This window comes from Elephas maximus, chromosome 5 (genome assembly GCF_024166365.1).
Source record: "Elephas maximus indicus isolate mEleMax1 chromosome 5, mEleMax1 primary haplotype, whole genome shotgun sequence".
Classification (NCBI taxonomy): Eukaryota; Metazoa; Chordata; class Mammalia; order Proboscidea; family Elephantidae; genus Elephas; species Elephas maximus.
The window spans coordinates 4,322,258-4,348,370 of NC_064823.1; the positions used below are offsets into that span (position 1 = coordinate 4,322,258).

Here is a 26,113-nt window from a genome sequence, read left to right on the forward strand (position 1 = left end):
TCTGGATCCCAACACTGTAGGAAAAGCCTGTGCGTGTGTGAAGAAAACAGAGGGGCCGTAGGACAACTTGGGACTCAAGGCCCCAAAGTTTGGGTAAGATCTTTTCTCAGCTTCTTTTCTAGATTTGGGGAAGAGGGTAGTGGGCAGAGACTACATGTGAGTGTGGATCCTTGGGCACTTTGAATGTCCTAGTTGCACGTGTGATGATTCAGTGACTGGGTCATAGGATCTGTGTCACCAAGTCGTATAATCTCCAACAGGAACTGGGGAAATACTAGTAGATGATAATGAAAATGATGACGAATAATGAAAATATCAATGAAATTACCAAAACGAACTGGTTTCTTATTTTTTCTATCAAGTATATGATAATCACTTTCAATGAAATTAGAAAATATGAAACTATCTATACTGCCATGATACTTGGAAAAGTTATTAAAACAGGATCTTATTTCCAGAACGCACTCAATCTGAAATAGATACTTTGAACAGTTCTCTAACTATTAAGTAAGTTGAATTTATAATTTAAAAGCTCCCAAGAAAGAAATCACCAGGCCCGGGTGCTTTCCCTGGAGAATTCTACCGAACGTTTAAAAAATAATTAACACCAATTCTACAAAATTTCTTCCAGAAACTAGAAGAGGAGGAAACACTTTACAATTAATTTGATGAAACTAAAAACCTCCAAAACTAGATAAAGGCAGCGCAAAAAATGAAAACTGTTATGCCCCCCCCCCCCCAAAACATGTGTTGTAAATCCTAACCTCTATACTTGTGGTTATAATGCCATTTGGAAATAATTATTTTTTATGCTATGAGGCAGGATTATTGTAGGGCATATTTTGAGTCAATCTCTTTTGAGGTATAAAAGAGATTAAACAAGCAAGCTAGGAAGCAGAGATGGGGAAAGAGAGAGCTCAAGCCACATGAAAATCACCCAGGAGCAGCAGTTCCAAAGAAATAAGGAAATTCCTCCAGAGCCAACAGAGAAAGGGCGCCCTTCCCTAGAGCCGGTGCCCTGAATGTAGACTTCTAGCCTCCTAAACTGTGCGAAAATTAACTTCTGTCTGTGAAAGTCACCCACTTGTGGTATTTCTGTTACAGCAACACTAAATAACTAGCCCGGTGGCACAGGGGTTAAGAACTTGGCTGCTAATCCAAGGTCAGCTGTTCGAATCCACCAGCTGCTGCTTTGAAACCCTATGGGGCAGTTCTGCTATGTCCTATAGGGTTACTATGAGTTGGAATAGACTTGACAGCAATGGGTTTAGATAACTAAGACGAAAACTACAGGCCAGTATCCTTCATGAGTATAGATGGAAAAATATAACAAAATATTAGCAAATAGAATTCAGCAACATATGAAAAGAATTATATACCATGACCAGGTGGGAGTTATTCCAGAGATGCAAGGCTAGCTTAATATTTGACAGTCAACCAGTGTAACCCACATGTTAACAGGAAAAGCCACATGAACATATCATTTGATGCAGGAATAGCAGTTCACAAAATTTAATGCTTACAATGAAAACTGTCAGAAAAATAGGAATATAAGGGAACTTCCTCAACTTGACGAAAAGCATCTACAAAGAACCTGTAGCTAACATTATACTCACTTAATAGTGACAGACTGAATGCTTTCCCCCTAAGATTGGGAATAAGGCTAGGATACACATTCTCACTACTTCTTTTCAATGACAGAGCTGGAAGTTCTAGTCAGGGCAGTACAGATTGCTAAGAGAGAAATAAAAATGTTTCTATTTGCAGGTAACGTAATTGTCTATGTAGAAAGTCCCAAGGAATCAATAAAATCACCGCTAGCACTAATAAGTGAGTTTAGCAAAGTTGCAGTTACAGCATAAACATACGAAACTCAGTTCTATTTCTACATACTAGTAATGAACATGGGGACACCAAAATTAAAAATACAATACCACTTACAACTATTGGGAAAAAAAAGAAATACTTAGATGTAAATCTAACAGGACATGCACAGGAGGTGTATGCTGAAAACTACACAATACTGATGAAAGAAATCAAAGATCTAAATAAATGGAGAGGCACATTTTTTTACACTATGCTCATGGATTGGAAGATTCAACATAGTAAAGATGACAATTCTCTTTAAATTGATCTATAGGTTTAATGCAATTTCTATCAAAATCCCAGCAAGACTTTTAAGATCTAGCTATAAGGATCAAATTGACAACAGTAGCTGGAAAGATTTGATAGGAAACTTAGGGGGTGGTGAGCTTATGCTAATAGGGAGGGACAGCTCAGAAAGGAGGGTGAGAATGGCCGCACAACTCCAGCAATGTAATCAATGTCACTGAACTGGACATATAGAAATTGTTGAATTGGTGTACGTTCTGCTGTGTATATTCTCAACAGCAACAAAAATAAACTATAAAAATATCCCAGCAAGATTTTTTTCTAGATATAAACAAGATTATTCTAAAATTTATTCTAGGTAAAGTGAATTTATTTTTGATTAGCTAAAACAATTTCAAAAAAAAAAAGAATGAAGTGAGAAAAATCACTTTATTTAGAAATTATATAGCTATAGTAATCAAGGCTGCGCAGTACTGGTAGAGGGATAGAAAGTAAATGAAACAGAATAGAGAATCCAAAAATAGAGCCACACAAATATGCCTAACTGATTTTCGACAAAGATGCAAAAGCAATTCAACGGAGGAAAGATACCTTTTCAACAAATGGTGCTGAAGTGATTGGATATTGACAGGCAAAAACATGAACCTCAACCTGAGTATTATACCTCATATAAAAATCAACTTGAAATGGGACATAGACCTACATGTGAACTGTAAAACTTTTAGAGAAAAACAGGAAGTCATTGGGATCTATAGCTAAGTGAAGAGTTCTTAGACTTGACACCAAAAGCACAGCCCATAGGAGAAAATTTGAATAAATTCGACTTCCTCAAAATTAAAACTTTTGTTCCACAAGACTGTTGAAAGGACAGAAAGACAAGCTACAGAGTGGGAGAAAATGTTTGGAAACCACATATATAAAAAAGGACTAGTATCTAGAAGATATAAAGAACTCAATAGGAAAAAAGCAGATAATCGAGCCAGAACGTGGGCAAAAGACGTGAAGAGACATTTCACAGAAACGGTAAATAAACACATGAAAAATGTTCAACAACTTTAGTTATTAAGGAAATACAAATTAAAATCACAATGAAATATGACTGCATATCTATCAGAATGGCTAAAATAACAACTAGGGAAACGCTAAATGTTGGCAAGGATATGGTAAAACTGCACCTCTTATATATTGCTGGTGGGAATACAAAATTTTATAGCTGCTCTGGAAAAAAAACAAAAAAAAAATTTTTTTTTTCTGGAAAACAGACAGTTTCTTATAAAACAAACATACAGTTACCATACCTGCTAAACCTGCTGCCGTGGAGTCGAATACAGTTACCATATGACCCAGCAATTGCTCTTCTGGGCATTTATCTCAGAGAAATGAAGACAATGTTCACACAAAAGCCTAAACATAAATGTTTGTAGCAGCTTTATTAACAATAGCCCCAAACTGGAAACAACCCAGATGTCATCCAATGGCTGAATGGTTAACTGTTACATCAGGACGATGGACTGCTACTCAGCAGTAAAAAGTACAAACTGTTGATACATGGAACAACCTAGCTCAATCACCAGAGAATTATGCTGAGTGAACAAAAGTCACTCCCAGAAGTTTACTGTCTTAGTTATGCAGCGCTCCTGTAACAGAAATACCACAAGTGGATGGCTTTAACATTGGGAAATTAATTTTCTCACAGTCTAGTAGGCTAAAAAAAAGGCTAGAAGTCCAAATTCAGGGTCTCGGCTTCAGAGGAAGGCTTTCTCTGTTGGCTCTGGAGGAAGGTCCTTCTCATCAATCTTGCCTTGGACTAAGAGCTTCTCACCACAGGAACCTTGGGTCCAAAGGATGCGCTCTACTCCTGATGCTGCTGTCTTGGTGGTGTGAGGTTTCCATCCCTCTGCTCGCTTCCCTTTCCTTTTATCTCTTGTAAGATAAAAGATGGTGCAGGCCACTTTCCAGGGAAAATCCTTGTACATTGGATCAGGGATGTGACCTGAGCAAGGGTGTTACATCCCACCCTAATCCTCTTTAACATAATCTAATCTTGCCTCATTAACCACAGGCAGAGATTAGGATTTACAACACATAGGAAAACTATGTTAATCACAAAATGGAGGACAACCACATAATACTGGGAATCATGGCCCAGCCAAATTGATACACATATTTTTGGGGGACACAATTCAATCTGGGACAGTTACATACTGTAAGGCTCCATTTTTATAATATTCTTACACTCTCAAAATTCTAGAAACGGAGAAGAAATTAATGGTTTCAAGGTTTAAGGAAAGAGTGATTGTATGAGGGAAGTGGATGTTGCTATAAAAAGGCTCCACGGGGATCTTTGTGCTGATAGAAATGTTCTGTATCCTGTATCCTGACTGTATCTCTATCAATATCCAGTTGTGATACTGTTACCTTTGAAGGAAACTGGATAAAGGTACAGGGGATTGCTCTGCATTATTTCTTAACAACTGTGTGTAAACCTATATTTATCTCACAATGAAAACTTACAATAAAAAAAAAGGAGGTGAGGGTGGGTAAAATCTGCTTGTTATTTTGGTCAGTTCTCTGGCTCCCTTTCTTGGCATTTTCCTTGACCTGTTAGGAAGGCTTTGTACTTGTTCTCTTCCTGAGCCCCAGAACTGTTGCAGTTCACCACAAAGTGCTTCTCATGGCTTCTTTAAATATGTCAAAGGGATCTGCTGCTTGCCAGCCTCTATGGGAAGCAGCACAAACATTTCCTCAGCTGATTTCTATGATTTTAAGTGGTTAAAGTTGGCAACAGGGACATTAGTGAATTACAACATGAATTCCCATGGGAGTGTCCATGAGATGCAAAATTAGAGTTTAGAGCTCTGTTACGTTCCCCAAAGCTTGGGAGGAAGCGAGTGGGGAAGAAGTCAGTAAACATCACTCATTGCACCATTTTGTGATTTCACTGTGACTTGATCCTCTCGTCTAATCCTGTCCCCACTGAAGGATACATTTGAATTTAGATGGACACCCCTAAGAAATCCACCTTTTCAGTTCACTGTCGTCCTTCTCTCTCTCTCTCTCTTTTTTTGCTGCCAATCTTCGCATTGTTAAAGTTAAGGGTCACTATAGTGATGTGTTGTTGTTAGGTACTGTCACGTTGATTTTGACTTACAGCGACCCCCTGTGACAGAGTAGAACTGCCCCATAGGGATTCCTAGGTTGTAATCTTTAAGGGATCAGATCGCCAGGTATTTTCTCTTGAGGAGCCTCTGGTGGGTTGGAACCACCAACCTTTCAGTTAACAGCCCAGCACTTCACCACTGTACCACTAGGGCTCCTTATAGTGCGACATCTGTCTACCTACCTACCGACCTAATTTATCTATCTACCATCTACCTACCTACCTAATCTATCTATCTACCACCTACCTACTTACCTACCTACCTACCTAATCTATCTATCTACCACCTACCTACTTACCTACCTACCTAATCTATCTACCACCTATCTACCTACCTACCTACCTAATCTATCTACTACCTACCTACCTACCTACCGACCTAATCTATCTATCTACCACCTACCTACCTACTTACCTACCTAATCTATCTACCACCTACCTACCTACCTAATCTATCTATCTACCACCTACCTACCTACTTACCTACCTAATCTATCTACCACCTATCTACCTACCTACCTACCTAATCTATCTACTACCTACCTACCTACCTACCGACCTAATCTATCTATCTACCACCTATCTACCTACCTACCTACCTACCTACCTATCTATCACTTTCACATGAACACGTGAATTCTAAATTAATACATTAAGTGCATTCCCCAGAGTGGTAAAATATGAGGTTTAAAGTAAGTTTCTAGCTCAGGGAAATACTAACAAACTGCCTTAGAGTCTTAAGTGGTCTCTTTAATGAGGAAAAATATCTATGGCCAAATAAAATTTTCTTTATTGATTTGCTTATGTCACTTATCCTGATATTCTGTAAATCATAGAATTTTAGCACTAGAATAAATCCAAGCCCAACTTTTCTAACTTACAGATGAGGAAGCTGAGCCCCAGGAGGATGAATTTTTTCAACATTGCCCCATGAGCAAGTCGGGATTAGAATTCAGATCAATGGTGCTAGTCCAGTGCCCTTTCTGATTTAGCATGTTGCTAACGAATCTTTACTAGGTTTGCTTTCCATACTCATAGTTCTTTATATTGGGAGGCAGCAGAGCTTAGCATTTAAGATCACACACTCTGGACTCAGTTGGCTCCACCTCCAGGATTTGTGACCTGAAACAAGCTATCCACTCCCCAACACCCTAGTCCCCCATTAGTAAGCTGAAGATAATGTTAACAGCCTGCTAAGACTGGCGTTAGTACCCTGCAATGTTGCCTGTAAGTGTCTAGAACAGGATCTACCACATGGTAAACATAATAAGCCTTGTTGTTACTAGCTACTATCAAGTTGTCACCGACTCACAGGGATCCCATGCACAGTGGAACGAAAGCTGCCCAGTCCTGCACCATCCCCATGATTGGCTGAGGTTCGGACGATTGTGATCAATAGGTTTTTCATGGGCTGATTTTCAGAAGTAGATCACCTGGCCTTTCTTCCTAGTTCTTCTAAGTCTGGGAGCTCCCCTGAAATCTGTTCAGCATTATAGCAACACGCAAGCCTCCACTGACAGGTTGTGGCTGTGCTTAAGGTATGCTGACCAGGAATCAAACCTGGGTCTCCTCCATGGAAGGTGAGAAACCTACCACTGAACCACTGCTGCCCTCTGATAAGTCTTAGCTAGTATTTATTAAGCAAGGGATTTGGGAGGATGTCATAAAGATATGTCAAATATCTATGGAGATGATTTATTTCTAATGCACTGGAACCAAGTAGATCTGTGTTGTTTTTCTACCTCTGACACTTACTAGCTGCCTGGCTTTTAGGGAAGTCACATAACCTGTCTGGTCTTTAATTTCCTCATCTTATAAATGGAGGAAATAGTACCTACTTTGTGTCTTAGTTTCTTAGTACTGCTATAACAGAAACACCAAAAGTCTGTGGCTTTCAAGAGACAGAAAGGGCTCCCAGAGACTACATCAGTCTGAGACTGGAAGAACTAGATGGTTCCCGTCTATCACCAATGACTGCCCTGACAGGGAACACAACAGAGAATCCCTGATGGAGCAGGAGAACAGTGGGACGCAGGCCTCAAATTCTCATAAAAAGATCAGACTGTTAAAGTCTGAGACTAGAGAAACCCCAGAGGTCATGTTCCCTGGACAATCTGTTAGCCCGAGACTGGAACCATTCCTGAAGCCAACTCTTCAGACCGGCATTGGACTGGACTATAAGACAGAAAATGATGCTGGTGAGGAGTGAGCTTCTTAGATCAAGTAGACACAGGAGACTATGTGGGCAGCTTCTGTCTGGAGGCGAGATGAGAAGGCAGAGGGGGACAGAAGCTGGTTGAATGGACATGGGGAATACAGGGTGGAGAGGAGGAGTGTGCAGTCTCAACAGCAGGAGAGCAGCTAGGAGTACATAGCAAGGTATGTATAAGTTTTTGTATGAGAGACATTTGATTTGTAAACTTTCACTTAAAGCACAAAAAAAAAAAAAAATAGTGTGTGGCTTTAACGAACAGAAATTTATTTTCTCAGTTAGGAGGCTAGAAGTCCGAATTCAGGGCACTGCCTCACAGGAAGGAAACCTCTGTCTCTGTTTCCTCAGAGGAAATCCTTGTCTCAGCTTCTCTAGCTGGTCATTCCTGGAGTTCTTGGGATTGTAGACTGTCTTCTTCAGATAGGGTTGGTCTTCCTCCTGTGTCTGCCTTCTTCTGTGCCTTTTTTATATCTCAAAAGTGATTAGTTTAAAACACAACCTACTCTGATATGGCTTCATTAACATAACAAAGAAAAGCCTATTCCCAAATGGCATTATATCCACAGGTACCAAAAAAAGCAAACCCATTCCCATTGAGTCGATTCCAACTCATAGTGACCCTATAGGACAGAGTAGAACTGTCCCATAGGGTTTCCAAGGCTGTAAATCTTTACGGGAGCAGGTTGTCTTTTTCCCTTGAAGCTGCTGGTGGGTTCAAACCACTGACCTTTGAGTTAGCAAATGAGCACTTAACCACTGTGCCATAAGGACTCCTTCCACAGGTACATTATTGTTGTTTTTATGTGCTGTCTAGTCAGTTCCGATGCAAAGAGACCCTATGTACAACAGAACTATACACTGCCCTGTCCTGTGCCATCCTCACAATTGTTGCTATGTTTTAGCCCACTGTTGCAGCTGCTCTGTCAATCCATGTCATTGAGGATCTTCCTCTTTTTCATTGACCTTCTGCTTTACTTATCATGATGTCCTTTTCCAGGGAACGGTCCCTCCTGATAATATGTCCAAAGAATGTGAGACAAAGCCTCACCATCCTTGCTTCCAAGGAGTCTTCTGGCTGTACTTCTTCTGAGATAGATTTGTCCGTTCTTCTGGCAGTCTATGGTATGTTCAATATTCTTTACCAACAGCATAATTCAAAGGCATCAATTCTTCTTTTGTCTTCCTTATTCGTTGTCCAGCTTTCGCACGGGTATGAGGTGATTAAAAATACTGTGCGTTGGGTCAGGCACACCTTAGTCCTCAAAGTGACATCTTTGCTTTTTAACACTTTCAAGAGGTCTTTTGTAGCAGATTTGCCCAGTGTAATATGCTGTTTGATTTTTTGACTGCTGCTTCCGTAGGTGGTGATTGTGGATTCAAGTAAAATGAAATCCTTGACAATTTCAGTATTCTGTTTATCAGGATGTTGCTTATAGGTACAGTTGCAAGGATTTTTGTTTTCTTTATGTTGAGGTGTAGAGTCCATACTGAAGGTTGTAGTCTTTGATCTTCATCAGTAAGTGCTTCAAGTTCTCTTCACTTTCAGCAAGCAAGGTTGTGTCATCTGCATATCGAAGATTGTTAATAAGTCTTCCTCCAATCCTGATGCCTGCTCTTCTTCGTTTAGCCCAGCTTCTGGGATTATTTGCTCAGCATATGGATTGAACAAGATGGTGAAAGGATACAACCCTGAACGACAGCCTGTTGGTCTATGTACAAGTTCTGCATGAGCACAACTAAGTGTTCTGGAATTCTGATTTTTCGCAATGTTATCCATAATTTGTTATGATCCGCACAATTGAATGCCTTTGTATAGTCAATAAAACATAGGTAAACATCTTTCTTCCACAGGTACAAGGGGTAGGGTTTAGAATGCATATTTCGGGGGGACACAATTCAATCCATACCACTTGGCTGAGGGAATTAAATAACAAATGTACAGTGTGTAGCATAGCATATTGGTGCTCTTTAAATGTGAGTTCCTTTCCTCTTTTGCTTACTGAAACAGCTATGTGGCCTTTGCTTTCAAAGGCTGTCTTCTGGCTGCCAAGTCACTACAGGGTTATGTCACCATGACCTTGGCTGTTATTTAACCTGGAACAAAAGCTCTTAAACTCATTTAAAGCCATACAAATGCGGGAGAATAAGTTTTATGTTAACCATGCTTTAGAACATATGTGATATCCGTCTCATAATTAATGTTTTGTCTATTGTTTTAATATTTCAAAAGTCTCTGCTTTCTGGAAGGCACCAGGCTGTAGAGGAAAGTTCAGGGCTCCGGAATCATGAGACCCTGGGCCAGAACATTAGGGCTGCTGTGTGCTAGCTAAACGCTGCTATTGTTGTTAGGTGCAGTTGAGCTGATTCCAACTCATAGCAACCTCATATGACAGAGTAGAACTGCCTCACAGGCTTTTTTAGATTGTAATCCTTACAGGAAGGAGTCCTAGTAGTGTAGTGGTTAAGTGTTCTGCTGCTGACTGAAAGGCTGGCGATTTGAACCCACCAGCCGCTCTGCAGGAGAAAGACGTGGCAGTCTGCTTCTGTAGAAATTCACAGCCTTGGAAACACGTTGGGGCAGCTCTACTCTGCCCTGTAGGGTCGCTATGAGTCGACACGTACTCGATGGCAACAGTAATCGTTACGGGAGCAGATCACCAAGTCTTTCTCCTGCAGAGCCACTGGGTGGATTCGAGCCACCAACCTTTTTCTTAGCCTTTTGAGCCTTAGCCTTGTGCTCTGGGGCAGGTTTTCCAGAACAGTTTTCTCATTCAGAGGAGATTAGAGAGAAAAGCATAGCCCTTGAAGGGTTACTGGGAGTATCAAGCTATATATAACATAAGAAAGTAAGAATACCTAATATTTATTGAGTGTTTATTTTGTGAGCATTGCTCCAGTTAACTAATTATCACAACCATCCTATGAGGTAAATACAATCACCACAATTTTATAGATAAAACTCTAGATATCAAGAAATTATGTTACTTGCCCAAGGCCACCCATCTAGTTAAATGGTGGATCCTGGATTTAAACCTAGGCATTGTGGCTCCAGAGCCCATGCAGTTAACCTCAGAGCCTTACTGCCACCTTGGCACATAAAAACCAAAACCAAAAACCTAACCTGTTGCCTTCGAGTTGACCCTATAGGACAGAGTAGAACTGCCCCACAGGATTTCTAAGAAGCAGCTGGTAGATTTGAACTGCCGACCCTTTGCTTAGTAGCCAAGCTCTTAACCACCGCACCAACAGGGCTAAGTAAATATTAATTTCCTGTCCTTCTACCCAGGTAGGCTTGTTGAACAGGGTGTTGTTGTTAGCTGCTGTGAAGTTGCCCGGTTTTCACCAATCTCATGATGGATTGTGGGTCAAACTGTTGTGATCCAAAGGGTTTTCTTTGGCTAATTTTCAGAAGTAAATTGCCAGGCCTTTCTGCTTCAGTCTGGAAGCTTCGCTGAAGCCTGTTCAGCATCATAACAACACTCAGGCCTCCACTGACAGGCGGGTGGTGATTACATGTGAGGTATATTGGCCAGAATCGAACTCAGGTCTCCTGCATGGAAGGAGAGAATTCTTCCACTGAATCACCATTGATCCCTGTGGAACTGGAAGATGTTTTCAAAGTGGGAGAAGACTGTGTCCTCCCACATCAGAAAGAATGAATCCAGGATATAGCTAATTAATAAAGAGCATAATTTCTTGCATTTAATAATACAATAATAAACTCTAGGAGCACAGTAGGACGTTCTAGCTAGTATGTAATGAAACATATACCTACGTATGCATGCACAAACACACACATATATATGGAAACCCTCGTGGCTTAGTGGTTAAGAGTTATGGCTGCCAGCAAAAAGGCTGGCAGCTCAAACCCACCAGGTGCTCCTTGGAAACTCTATGGGGCAGTTATACTCTCACAGTGAAACCTGTGAGAGCCGGAACTTGACAGGATGGCCTTGTTTTTCTGGGTCTTGCAAGTTTTCTGCCTTTGACAGGTGCAGTCTTACCACTGTTCTGTCACTCTCTATTAGTGGAAAATATTTAAATTTTCCTTCTCTGACAGTTTTCTGCGTTATATAGGTTTAAGCTTTTGCAGGTTTTGCTGCATTTAACATTTCGGTGGAAAAACCTTTGACCAGAGCAAGTGCAGAAGGAATGATCATACGACTCAGAATAGGTAAAAAGTCTCAGGGAAGGGAATTAACATTCACTGAACATTTGTCATGTCCCAAGCACTGTGCCGAGTGATTTACCAGCCTAGTCTTCTTTAATCTTCATAGCATTCCTAAGAGATAGAGTTGTTCTGTTTTATGGATGAGGAAACTGAGGGTCATTGAGGCTAAGAAACTTGCCCAAGGTCACACACCTGGTAAGTGACAGAGACAAGATTCAAAGCAGGTGTGTTGGACTTCTAAGCTGATGCCTTCCACCCTATCCCTGCCTATTTCAGGAGTCACGTGGGCATACTCCTGGTAACTTCTGCCAAGAGTTGTAAATCAGGAAATGCCCTTGGCTAGTATTTTCAGTACCTGTGTGTGGGTCTGCCTTGCAGAGTTGGTCAGCTCTGCCTTTCAAGGCATGTGAACTGGGGAAGTCCGATAACCTGGATCCTAATTATACCGTAGGTCCCTGGGTGGCGCAAATGGTTTACACTCAACTACTAAACAGAAGGTTGGAAGTTTGATCCCACACAGCACCACCACAGAAGCAAGGCCTGGTGATCTGCTTCCGTAAAGATTACAGCCAAGAAAACCCTTATGGAGCTAGCTCAGTGCTACACTCTAACACATGGGGTTACCGCAGTTTGAATCGACTCGACAGTAGGGGGTTTGGTTTTGGCTTAATTATGCCTCAGTCGTTGACAAGTTGCATGACCTTAAGTAGGTTTCATAACCTACATTTTTCTACTTGTAGAGGAGGGCAAAGAATCCTGGCATCTAACAATGACAATGGAGGAAGACAGAGAAAGGAGTGGAATCTGCCACGTGATCTCTACAATTCCTTTTTTTTTTTTTTTTAATCTAACAACAGCTTTTAAAACTCAAAAGAAAAAAACAAGAAAACCAAACTCATTGCCGTCAAGTCAATTCTGACTTATAGGACAGAGCAGAACTGCCCCACAGGGTTTTCAAGGAGCAGCTGGTAGATTCAAACTGTTGACCTTTTGGTTAGCAGCTGAACTCAACCACTGTGCCATTAAGTCCTATTTTATTTCACTCTCGGAGAACAAGCTTTTTCTTTTAACTTCATAACTCCTCATAAATGCCCAAACTTTCCATTGATTCTCAGAGAAGGCTTTAGGATAATAAGAGTTTATTTGGCTACCATATGAGGTCTCATTATTTTGTTGAACACATGCTGTCATTCATTAACTCAACACCTGGGCCAGATGCTGATTATCTAAAGGAGAGTGGGCTCTATCAAGGCCTTCCCTACTCAGTCCACTGTCAACAGAGAATACAGACATATAATCACAAAATTACAACACAAAGTGATAAATGCATTGATAGAGATGCACAGACGGTGTTAAGAGATAAAAGAAGGGGGCCACCTTACCCATATGTAAGAAAAGTAGGAGAGTGGGTTACATTTGGAAATACAAAAAAAGGGGTGTGTAAAACATTGTTGTTGTTATAAGTTACTGTTGAGCAACCTCCAACTCATGGCAACCTGATGTACAATGGAATGAAACATTGCCTGGTCCTGTGCCATGTTCATTATTGCTGGTATGTTTGAGTCCATTATTGTGTAAATCATAGTACCAAAAAAAAAAACAACAAAAAACAGTCGATGTCAAGTTGAGTCAGTTCTGACTCAGGATGACCCCATGTGTTTCAGAGTACAATGGCTGTGATTTTTTCAGAATTAGATCTCCAGGCCTTTCTTCCAAGGCACCTTTGGGTGAATCTGAACAGCCAACCTTTCATTTAGGAGCTGAGTGCTTCATAAATGCACATGGTTGAATGAATGAATGAATTGTATTGCTGTCATTATACCTTCAAATTGCTAGATGGCTCATTCCAAGTCCCCATTGTTGTTCTTTCCTGCCATAGAAGAAAAAACAAGCTGATAATGGTCGCAACTGCTATGATTCTAAAAAACAACCAGGCGCTGTATGCACTCACATGGGTAATGTTTACCTGCACTACATTTTTTCCTAACATTCTCATTAGATGATTGTTTCTGCCATTAATCTTTCCTCCCAGAGACTAGAAAGACTGCTCTTGGCCATTTTCATTTTCTGTGTTAAATCTTAGAAAGTAATGAGTTCAGTGTGTGTAAAACAAGAGACAAGTAGGTGGCTAGAACCTGGGGGAGAGAAATTCAGTAAAAGTGTCCTCCCTGAGGATGGAAGAACTAGAGGTGGGTGATTCAAGTCTGTAAAATGATGCAGCCATTACTGAGCTGTGCAGATCACAAGGCTGAAGTCTCGGAGTTTTTCCTCTCCCTTTAATTTGTGTTCAACACCTGCCATAATAAAAAATGGGATTAGAAGCCCTAAGCGCACACCATCAACTTCAGAAGAAAAATGTTACTTTTATGCTGTCCGTTAAAACATTTGCCTTCTCCAGTGCTCCAGCACTTACCAGAGAAAGAGGAATTTGCCCAATAAAAATTGAGAGCACTTTTCTGAAAAATTGTTTTCCATAAATCTTGCAAATTACTGTGCTCAAATATTCTAGGCTGTAGCCAGGCCAACCTCTGGGGAGCAATTATCAGGGAAATAACCATGAACAGCAATAAGATCTTGCACAGATCTGACTAGCAACACCAGGGGTGTGAACTTTTTGTGCAGGAGGCGTTCATGTGACTTGCCAGCAGCACTGTAATTAATGGGGCACCAGAGAACTGCTTCATCTCTACGAGCTGCTAATTAGTCCTCCTGGAGACACATATCTTGAACCACATCCAGGGTCTCATGTTCCTGATTACTGCATGCTGATCTGATCAGATGAGCCTGCAAGGGCTACGGAGTCTCTGGGTGGTGCAAACCATTAAGAACTGGACTATTAACTGAAAGTTTGGTGGCTCGGACCCATCCTGATTCATCTTAGAAATAGGGCCTGGTGATTTGCTTCCGAAGGGTCACAGCCTCAAAAACCCAATGGAGCAGTTCTACTCTGCACACATGGGGTGGCCACGAGTTGGAACGGACTCAATGGCAAATAACAACCCCCACACTAGTTAAATCCCAATACCACACAGTTGTAGTCCTTTCATTTCCTCCAAAAGTGGCTCCACTTGAGGAAAACTATGGTGATTGAGTAATACTACAGTTTCTATATTCATACGTGGGGGAAGGGGTGGATGATTTCATTATCAATGTTGAAAGCCCGCTTTGCCATTCTTGCAAATCTCAGCTTCAAATCACGGTTTGTTCTGTGTGGTAGATCTTTGAGCACACTCGAACTGAGATCTAGGCACAGGCACAAAGCAAAGGAATCTTGTCTTTACCTGACCTCCGACCCCCCACCCCCCACCACCCAGCATCACTGGAAGGGAGGATATTCTCCAGTCCACAGTTCTACCTGAGCCCCCTTGGAAAGTGAGAAGTGCCATAACTCGAGCTTCCTATGAAGAATGACTCAGCATCCACATCTCCAAATTTGGGTATGGGAGGGCTGGGTGTAGGATTTCAGGTGTCAATCCCTGTCCTTCTCCCCCGGCCCCCCCCCACCTGAGGACATAAAAGATCCCTGATCCACTGGGGCAGGGAGCACGTGGTCTTTTGGCCACTAGGCTCTATGTTGCTCCTTGTCTGCACAGACAATAAGTTTGCCACTTTCTGTTTCCCTTGCAACTGGTGTCTGTCTTATTTTGATCTGCTAATAGGCCAGGACAAGAACCCAAGAGGTGTTCAATTACAATATCGCAAATATACTAAGTGGTTTTGAACTTGTAGATTGTTTTGCCTCCTTTTTTCACAAGTGTGATGTTTTCATAAATTGGCATGACATGGAGAACACTAGCATCCATAGTCCAAGGAGCTGGACATCAGCTTGCAGAGTTGCCATGTGCGGTTGTGCAGGTTGTGTCCTGCACAAGAATGTCCAACTGAAGCAGTTGAGTGGGGGCTGAAACGCAGCCCACTGTTTACCTATCTAGCATGTGTCTTTGTGTACGTTAGAACTCAGGCAGTCTGGCTCCAGAGTCTGCATTCTTAAGTATACACCCTAATAACTTTATAAACTAACGGTTTAATGGGCTTTCATATCCTAGAAACAAGCTTGATCATTTATCAGCTAGCAGTTCTTGAAGAGTAGAATATGAAGCTTATTAGATATTAAAATATTGTCTGTGTTGGTACTTTTTTGAAGAAAGAATCATTTACCTCAGTATACCATGTTGAGTTTTACTTCTCCTATTCAATATGAAAATCTATAAATAAAGAACTGAAACCAAACCTGCTGCCATCGAGTCGATTCCGACTCAAAGCGATCCTATAGGACACAGTACAACTGCCCATAGGGTTTCCAAGGATCAGCTGGTGGATTTGAACTGCCGACTTTTTAGTTAGCAGCTGGACTCTCAACTACTGTGCCACCAGGGCTCCATAGATAAATAGATGGTGTTATTTATTCACAATCTCAGCATTATAGTTAACTTTTGATTAAAAAGTACAGCACTTAACTGACTGCTAGTTGGTAGATTACGAAGCTTGAGTGCTATAAGCAAACATTTTTGAAAGTCAAGAGATGTCGACACGCCTTTCAGAGAGACCATGAAGGTCTGCGTCAGCTGGGCAAAGGTTCTGTTCTAACTGATGTGTAACATCACCATACACGATTCTGCCACTTCAGCCTTCTCAATGTTGTGTCCTTGGCAACGGTGGACTGAAACCTTGTGGGCTTTGGAAGCAGAGCCTTACCCTCAGCCTTTCCAACTGTGGGAGCTTGGGCACATAACTTCTGAGCTTCATATCCCTCATCTATAAAATGAAAGAACTAAATAAAATAGGTAAAGCACCTAGCATGGAGCCTAGAACATCACAGGTTCTCGAAAAATGTTAGTTCTCTCCAACCCCATTCTAAAAAAATATTTTAAGAGCATCTCTCATTTGTAGGAAAATAATAATGAACAGTTGCCTAGGAGCCCTGGTGATGCAGTGGTTAAGAGCTCCACTGCTAGCCAAAAAGGTCAGCAGTTTGAATCCACCAGCCTCCTTGGAAACTCTATGGGGCAGTTCTACTCTGTCCTATAGAGTCACTATGTGGAATTGGCTTGACGACAAAGGGTTTAGTGATATATTTTATACTTAACTGATGTCATGTAACTATACAAATACCACCAAACCAGTATTCCCAAATTGGTGCCATGTCCTTCCAACTGTACATTGGAAACAAAGTAGGTTCTAGAGACAGACAGGCTGGATGTCATGTCTCAGACCTAGGTCTTTCCAACTGTGTGAACTTGGGCATATTAAATATAAAAAAAAGAAGTTGTAGAACAACATGTAAAATAAGTATATGTTTATATTCACATGTAAAACTACGTGTCTACTCAGAAGTGGAAGTGGAAATGAGTGAGGTGGAGTGGAGGATGCTCATGTTTTCCTATGTGTATATTTGTGTTAAAATAATTTTTCAACAAGGATGTGCTTTTCCTAATTTTTAAAGAACCAATTTAAAACAAAAAAAGCCCTTATTTTAAAAGTTCGGAAACCACAGGAATCTGGCCTCTTGAATTTACCGGTAGTAATTCATCTCTATCATTTAGCATTGGAAAAGATAATTACGAAGAAAAGATAATTTGGAAAAGAAATAGAAAAGAGAAATTCTTTATTTGTTTTACTATTGTCTGTGACTATAATTTCTTCGTAACTCACTAGTAGGTCATTTAGCTCTCTCAGTCTCTTTGCAATTTTGGGGAAAGAAAACACTAGAAATAAATTAAAAAAAAAAACCCACAAACGTTCTTTTGGAATTGCCTTAAGTGTGGTTGGAATTTTTGCTTTTGTTGTTTTTAATATGCTTTCTTTTTCAGCTGAAACCTGATTTTCCATTGTAAGCAAATATTCTTCTTACTTTTCTAGGCAAAGCTGCCTTTAGTTTAAAAACTTCTGGAAAGGACATTTTCAGTAAAAATTTCAAAATGATTGCCCATCTCCTAGATACCATAGTAATGATTTTTCAATTATTTTTTTCCATTCTCTTAACATTATTTCAAAATCTCTCCCCGAATTCTGTTTTCTCAAAATGCATAACTCAGCATCACATATCATGTTAGTTTTAAATTTTGTTTTTGAAAAAGCAGTGTGTAGTGGTTTTAAAAGGTGCAGTTTCGCCCACTTGACTCTTCTCGTTATTCTAACAACTAATAAAAAAAACTAAGAAGTTAGCGATACAGCTAGGAAATGAAACAACCTTTTAAAAATGTTACTTCCTCATTTTGTTTTCTTCAATACTATTCTAATGTTATTATTCATATCATTTCTACTTGTCTTATAGAAAAAGTTTTTGTAAGAGGTTATTTTTTTCCATTTATGTCTATTGAAATGTTACTGCAAGTGTTCACAAATAATTGAGCCAGAGAAAATGACATTTGATTCATAAATTATGCATTCATACAAATTACTAGAATATGTTTCCAGTAAATATGACAGGAAATTTCATCATCAGTTATTGGCAAGTAGAAATGTACCAGTTAATATTATTTGAATACTTGAGAGAGGAGGAAAAACCAAAAAAACTGACGTGATTCTAATGAGTGAAAACAAGAACTAAGTTCAGGTTGAGAGGTCACCAAGACTATTTCAAAACAATTCAAACGTCACCAGTAAGAATACAAAGATGGTTTAAATTACCTGGTGTACGTTGATTTAATGGTTTAAATGACCTTGTGTACGTGTAATGCTTCTTGTGGTTGCCTGTTCTCAACACCACCTACAGTATTTAAAATAATTATTAATTATTTAACCATACACGATACCATGTGTGGAAGATATGAAGAGAATTCTATCTGCATAAAAACAAAGTCGCGGCTGCCGTTAAGACATTTTACATTGTGCCTTCAGTGAACTGGGTAACAATCACAGGTCCTCGCTGAATTTTTAGATTCAAAAGATGAGGCTCTCATGAATCTGTTTTGCTTCAGTGGACTGAGGACTGACTGGCTTTTACTAATTTTGAAAACCTCACAACAGCCAGCCCACAACCTGGCACATGGAAACTGCTTAATTAACGTTCATTGCTTCGCAGGATCCCTGTGTTACCGGAACGAGGTTCTTGCCTCTCACTGGTCAGGAATGAGCAGGTAAGGCACGTAGTTTTCCAGACGAGCAAAGCTTTATTGAAGAGGCTTGCAAGCGGAGATGAGGAGGGACTGGAGCAATGCTCACTCTCATCTCACAGAACAAAAGACAGGCCCGAGTTTTTAAAAGTTCTTGGGTGGGAAAAGATGCATGTCTATTCATAGGCACAGGCGCGGATATGTTAACTAAGGTGAGCAGGCAGCAGCTTTCCAAGATGGCTCCTGCCCCTGAGGCCTCTGGGGTTCGTAGCAGGACTTATTATGGGGTGATGCGCCTGCGCAGTCTTCCGCTCGCCAGGTTCGAGTCCCCGGCTGGGGCTGTAGTCCCGCACTGCCCCTGGTGGAAGGTCACACACAGTGGTCACAGGTGGATGTTCTGCGCATGTCCCTGGGCCTGGCCTTCTCCAACTGCTTCTGAAAGGCAACTCTAAAGCAATTTGTGGGCTATTTTTAGATACCCTGCCCCATTGTTCTAGGTAATGGCTTCCTTTCTGTGCCCTGGCCCATTTCTTGTTACTTTGTTAGCCGATTTTGGGGCCCCTCTATTCTCTGTCTTACTAAGTTTCTAGGTTCCAAGCTCAACCCCCTATTACCTCCCTGATTGTATAGTCTGTTTCTCTTTTACTTGCTTCTCCTCTAAACATGCCAGTCTTTTCGCTATTTCTCAAACAGGCACCCTCTAATCTCAGGGCCTTTGCTCCCTGTCTTACCTGTAACCCATCACTGAGCACTTAGGAAAGCAGCGAGGAGACAGATGTCTCAGGAAAGGAAATTTAATGCTGGGGGCCACATGCTACACTATCAACCTGAGGACTAATTTTTAAGAAGGAAATAAAATAAAACATTTTATGTACAACTAACATGGCTTTAGGAGCCCTGGTGGCACAGTGGTTAAGAACTCAACTGATAACCAAAAGGTCAGCAATTCGAATCCACCAGCTGCTCCTAGGAGGCCCCATGAGGCAGTTCTACTCTGTCCAGTAGGCTCGCTGTGAGCTGGAATCGGCTTGACGGAATGGGCTTGGGTTTTTAACAGGGCTTTGGGTACTGAAAAAGCAGAATAATTTGCTTTTCATTTCCAAATCTTCTTAAATAACGTGGAATAAAAAATCTTTACGTTCTGTATCAGAAAATGAAGACATACTGAAAAATTGAGAAATATAACTCCCAGGAAAATAAGGAAATTTCAACATTACCTGTTGCCATTGAGTCAATTCCGACTCATAGCAACCCTATAGGACAGAGTAGAACTGCCCCATAGAGTTTCCAAGGAACGCCTGATAGATTCGAACTGCCGATCTTTTGGTTAGGAGCCGTAGCTCTTAACTGTTATGCCACCAGGGCTTCAATTTCAACATTAGGAAATCCAATAATGCAATTCAGTGTATTAGTAAATTAAAGGAGAATAATCAAATGATCATCTCATTAGAGGCTGAAAAGGCAGTTAATAGATTCAACATGTGTTCCTTATTAAAAAAGAAACATTAATAAGCTCTGATAAAGTTAGAAACCACAGAAGACACAATAAATATCATAGTTAATGATGAGATATTAGAAGATTTCCTTTAAAGATGGGAACAGGACAAGAATTCCATCACCATACTATGCAATATTGTCCTGGAGGTCCTAGCCAATATAATAAAACAAGAAAAAGTACAGATTTTGGAAAATGAGAGACAAAATTCACTATTTGCAGATGATATTATTATAGTCTACTTAGAAAGTTGAGAATTATCACCCAAAAAAGAATAAAAAATAAACAAAGCTGGTATAATGGGAGGGTTCAAGGTAATCATTTCAAGACCAGTTCGTTTACTGCTCAATAAATGGTGTTGGGACAACAGACTACCCATTTTGAAAAAAAAAAAGTTGGATCTTGGTTACATACCATACTCAGAAGCATATTCCAAATGAACTAAAAATCCTAATGTTTATAACATTCCTATAAAAGCACTGAAAGAAAGTATAGGAGCCGTTTTTTTGATTCATTCCAATTTATTTTATTGTGTGCTTAGTACACAGTGCTATATTTTTTTTCCCTACAGTACTATATACATAAATAAGGGTTGGCAATTTTGCAAGAATGAGAGGCTAATTTGCTTAGCCTTGCTTTTTGTCTGTGTGTGTGTTTAATTGTACTTTAGATGAAGGTTTACAGAGCAAACTAGTTTCTCCTCAAAATATTAATACACATTGTTCTGTGACATTGGTTGCCAACCCCACAACATGTCAACACTCTCCCCTTCTTGACCTTGGGTTCCCCATTACCAGCTTTACTGTCCTCTCCTGTCTTCTCCTCCTTGCCCGTGGGCTGATGTGCCCCTTAAGTCTCACTCTGTTTTATGGGCGTTCTAATCTTTGGCTGAAGGGTAAACCTCAGGAGTGACTTCATCACTGAGCTAAAAGGTTGTCCAGGGATCATACTCTCAGGGTTTCTCCAGTCTCTGTAAGACGGGTAAGTCTGGTTTCTTTTTATTTGTGTGTGTGTGCCAGTTAGAATTTTGTTCTACATTTTTCTCCAGCTCTGTCCAGGACCTTCTGTTGTGATCCCTGTCAGAGCAGTCGGTGTTGGTAGCCGGGCACCACCTAGCTGTGCTGGCTCAGTCTGGTGGAGGCTGTGGTAGTTGTGGCCCATTAGTCCTCTGGGCTAATCTTCCCCTTGTGTCTTTGGTTTCTTCCTCATCCCTTGCTCCCGAACGGGTGAGACCAGTGGAGTATGTTAGATGGCTGCAAACATAGTAGTAGTTTTTTAACAATCTAGGGAGTGAAGATGGTCTTTCAAATGAGTCACAAACCTCAAAAGCCATAAAGAAATGATTGGCAGATCTGTTTAACTGGAAGTCAGCTAACTGAAAGGCCTGGCCATCTACTTCTGAAAAATCACCCTCTCTTAGGCTGGATTCTCTAGAGGAGCAAAACCAGTGAAGCATATGGATATAAATATATTTAGAGAGATTTATTTCAAGGAAATGGCCCACAAAGTTATGGAGGCTGGTAAGTCCCAAATCCATGGGAGGCCTCTACTGACTCATTTGGTTGCAGGGGCTGATGAACCCAAAATCGGCAGGTGAGATGGCAGGCTGCTTGCTCACAGGGCAGCAGGAGCTGGTAAATCTCCAAATCTGCAGATCAGGTGACAGGCTGCTGGCTCAAGTCTCGAGAACCAGATGTCAGATGATGACAAGTTGGAAGCAGGATGGAAAGAGAGAGAGAGAGAGATATCTTTGCCAGAACATCCATATATATTGGCTGCAGGCCACACACTTAAGGAAACTCCCTTTACATCAGATCACAAAATGCAGGATAATTACATAATACACCTACTCCTCCTTTATCCATTATTTTGTTAGCTGGCATTTGGCATTTACAACAATAGCAAAAAAATCTATCATCCAACTATTTTGTGCATTAACAAGGTAGCAGGTGTGGTGGCAAGAGCTGTGGGACATCCCCTCCCTCGAGGAGGGTCTCCAGGTGGCCTCCAGGAAGCTGGCTGCCCTGTACCCAGAGTTGGATTATCCAGTGGTGCTTATCTTGCATACCAGATCATCTGTAGTGAATGACTTCACATGGGTTTCACCACATCAAAGATGGGAAATTGTTCACTACATATTAGTAAATTAGCACAAGTTAACTCTTGCTTACCTTGCTTATTGGGTCATCTGCTCCTGTCAGGGACTGCAAATTTGAAAAAAGGCTTTGACTCTGTAGGAAGGTGCTGTGCGGTTGAGAGAGAGACAGATGCCAGCCATACATAGAAGCAGAATCTTTGAGGTGGTGAAAAAATGTGAAATTGTTCACTATAGGCTGTGGCGATGGCGCAGGCATGACGCACAGGCAGCCCCAAGCCAGCAGACACCTGTTCTGGGTTCTCAGCTCCTATGTGGCCTGAAGCCCTGCAGCTCAAAATTGCTGTGGGGTGGGAAGGGAGGAAAGAGGCACTGGAGAGGGTGTTTGGAAAGAATACGTGTGAGTTTAATGATATCCCAAAGTGAGCCGTGCTGGGCCCGAAGCCTCGAATTCTGTGGGGCTGGGTATGCACCTGGCTCCCAGTGCCGTTTGCTAGAAGCCCTGTGCCTCAGTGACTCCCACTCAGGGATTGTGAACGCAGGGCTTGCAGGGATGGGAGTGCAGTCCTGGAAGTGGCTCCAAGAGGGAAGCTCTGACCCAGTACAGGTGGAAGGTGAAGTAGCTAAGCTATGGGCCCTCCAGCCTCACAGCCTGGCTTTATCTTCTCCAAGCCCCCTTCTCCACAGAGGAATAACCCACAACTGGACTAGGGGCACAGAGGTTAAGAGCTTGGCTGTTAACCAAAAAGTTGGCGGTTCAAATCCATCTGCCACTCCTTGGAAACTGTATGAGGCAGTTCTACCTTGCCCTACGGGGTTGCTATGAGTTGGAATTGACTCAAGGCAATGGGTTTGGTTTTGGTTTTGGACTCATCACAGTGATGACCACATCAGTAAGTCTTAACTGTTATTATTGCTATGATCATATTTTCTAAATATAAATCAGACAAAAGGATGATCTGAAAACAGGAAAAGAAAATCCTCCATCTTTGCATAATGCCAATTTTCGCACAACGACCTGGTCTTTGGAAACTAACCATGTTGACAAGCAAGGGGTGGGATAAGTGAGGTACTTAGAATCATGGCCTAGCCAAGGTGATACATAACCTAACCATCACAGAGCCGGTGGAAGCCCTAAGGAGCACAGCTCTCTGTGACACACGTGGAGCTGCCATGAGTCACGGTCGCCTCAGTGGCCACTGGTACTGGTGGATGTCTTGACATTGAAAATGCTTTTACGTTAATATGAATCGAGTTTCAGAATGATATGTACAGCACAATCTAACATATGTAAAAAAGCTAGAAATAAACTGCAACACCCTATACATGTAAGTAAATTCACAGACACAGAAACAGGCCTGGAAGACATCCTGCAGACGGTTCACAGTCGCTGCCCTGGGAAGTGTGATGTGGTGAGTCTCTCCCCCTGGGGCCTGAGGACAGGTGGATAGAGATTTTGACTTTTCTACTCTACATACCTCTGTATTGTTCAATTGTTTTTCTTATAAAACAACAACATATGCATATTTGTAGTGTTCAAATTGATTTAAAAAAGAGAGAGAAACGTAATTCATATAATGTGCAGGTTGCTGTGTTGTTTTTCATTAGCAGATATGAGGTTGTGACCAAATTCCATGAAGTTCGTTAGCAGTGGTTAAGGTGAGCCGCTGCTAAACAGAGTCCGGCAGGTGGAAACCGTCAGTGGCTGCTCAGGAGAAGGGTGCTTTCGTAGAGATGGCCGGCCTCGGAAACCTCGTGGGGTCGCTGTGAATCAGAATCAACTCCATGGTAGGGGGTTTGGTGTTTTTTTTTTTTACCATAAGTAGAGGGAATTGCTTTCTCATTGATAAAATATTTATTTTCATTAAATGTCAGTTAACACAATTTCTACTTCTCACCTTGGGAAAACTGCCTGCTGGGCCTTCACCTCTGGGTGCTGAAAAGTAAGAAATTGAGTATAAGAACTCACCTAAATGCAAAGTTTCCTTGTTGGGAATTTAGTATTAAAAGAAAGATTTTCTAAGGCATTGCTATTTGGTTGAAGTCTGTTACTGGGTTTGGGGGCTTACTGTGAAATTTAAAGCCCTAGAGTTTTCTTCTTCCTTTCCTCACTTCCTTGTTTCCTTCCCTCCTCCCTTTTTCTTTTTTAATATGTTTGCTCTTGGGCAAGCCAGGAAAGGGGGGAGGGAGGGGACAGGGAAATTGAAGTGTTGTAACTGAAACCCACATGCAAGAGGCCAGAGGCCAGCCTCACGGTGTACTGGATATCCTTGAATTTCTGCTGTACTAACCTCAATCAATCACGAGGCAATCAGCCAGGAGGTAAAGGGGAGCATCTGGGACTTGGAACAGGGAAAGTGTCTGGCTAAAGAAGAGCCCACAAGGGGAGTACAACTGTTCAAATTATAAGGTTCAGGGTGGGGCAGTCAAGTGGAGCTGGTGTCTGGCATCAAAGAACCTGCAGGGTTATGATAAAGGCATCATTATGTGGCTAAATATAGGGAAGCCAGGGAAGGGAGGACCATTAGGGTTTGGCAGAGGATTAGAGCCTCGACTGATAGATTTGGTTTTAGGACAAGGGAACTGGAATTCATACGGGAAAACTGAGGCGGGGCCCCATCTGGATAAGCAGAGCAGGAACTGGGTGAGATTGAATCAGATGCATGAATGATCAGGACTTTTCTTGAGCATACCAGAAACTAGGCAGCAAAAATGAATTCCCACTCACCAGCACTGGCCTGAGCCTATATACATGCAGCCTGCTTTGGACAGGAAGGCATACCTTAATTTTGGAAGGGACCAGGGTGGTGGCTGAGAAGGGCTAGGAGAGGCAAACCTATTGCCTAGGGTGTTCCCCAAGGCAGAGACTGAACATATTTTGTTGTCAGAAACCCCACACCTTCAGTCTAACCAGGCAATTGTCCTAACATTGTTTCTAGAGTTTTTGTTCTACCACCTAGTTCGGTGAATAGCAATCACACAAGATACAACAATTGGTCTCTATTTGCCTGGAATAGCAGAGAAAGAAGGAGACCTAGGAATCAGAGAAGGAAATGGACTGCAGGCTTAATTGTCTCCATAAACTACTACCTCCATTACCATGAGACCAGAAGAAATGGATGGTGCCCAGCTACCATTACTGAACAACTTGATCAAGGAGTCAACAGGTGGATCCTGATCAGAAGGAGGAAAAGTGTGAAACAGAACTTCAAACTCAAATGGAAACCAGGCTTACTGGATCCACTGAGACTGGGGGATCCCCCAAATCTAATGCCCAGAAAAAATCTTTAATCCTTGAACCGAAACTGCGCCATGAAGCCATCATTAAACTAAATAGTTTGGTCCAGTGATTAAAGAATGTTTGCCTCAAGAATAGTGCTCTTATAAAGAATTATCTGTATGAATTTAAACTGACAACAGTTAAAGCCCAAATGAGAACTTTAAGGCACAGAGAGCCTAAATTAATGGTGATGAAGCAGTATGAGTAGAGACAGTGAGAACGTGAGGTATGCGGCCAATGTTAGACTTTCCATGTAGAAATTACACATGGATGTATGCTTGGTTGTGTATATTGCCATCAAAAATAAAATACTGAAAAAAGAGAAACTCCACACCTGTGTCCATTTCCTCAGAAAGATCCTTTTCTGAGAAATTTTCAAAATAGACATTTTGAATTATTTCTCTGGAAGATATTTTGGTTAATCAAAATTAGAGAGTTTGGAAACAAGAGAAAGTAGATATCTGTCTCTTCCTATCGAACAGTACACATTCTTGATTATTACTAGCAAGGCTGTTTAAACAATACTTTTTTTT

General features: G+C 41.3%; 1 long non-coding RNA gene across 3 annotated transcripts in view; it reads left to right on the forward strand.

Moving 5' to 3' along the window:
- LOC126076705 (uncharacterized) overlaps positions 1 to 25,897 on the forward strand; it is a 32,287-nt gene extending 6,390 nt beyond the window's left edge. The window contains exons 3-5 of one of the 3 annotated variants that reach the window (XR_007517594.1): positions 21 to 93; positions 23,909 to 24,088; positions 25,240 to 25,897. This is a non-coding gene — a long non-coding RNA (uncharacterized LOC126076705). Of the gene's footprint in view, positions 1 to 20; positions 94 to 18,600; positions 18,735 to 23,908; positions 24,089 to 25,239 lie in introns of those variants that run through there. The other 2 variants (XR_007517596.1, XR_007517595.1) reach the window with 2 other exon arrangements.
- The last annotated feature ends 216 nt before the right edge of the window (positions 25,898 to 26,113 follow it).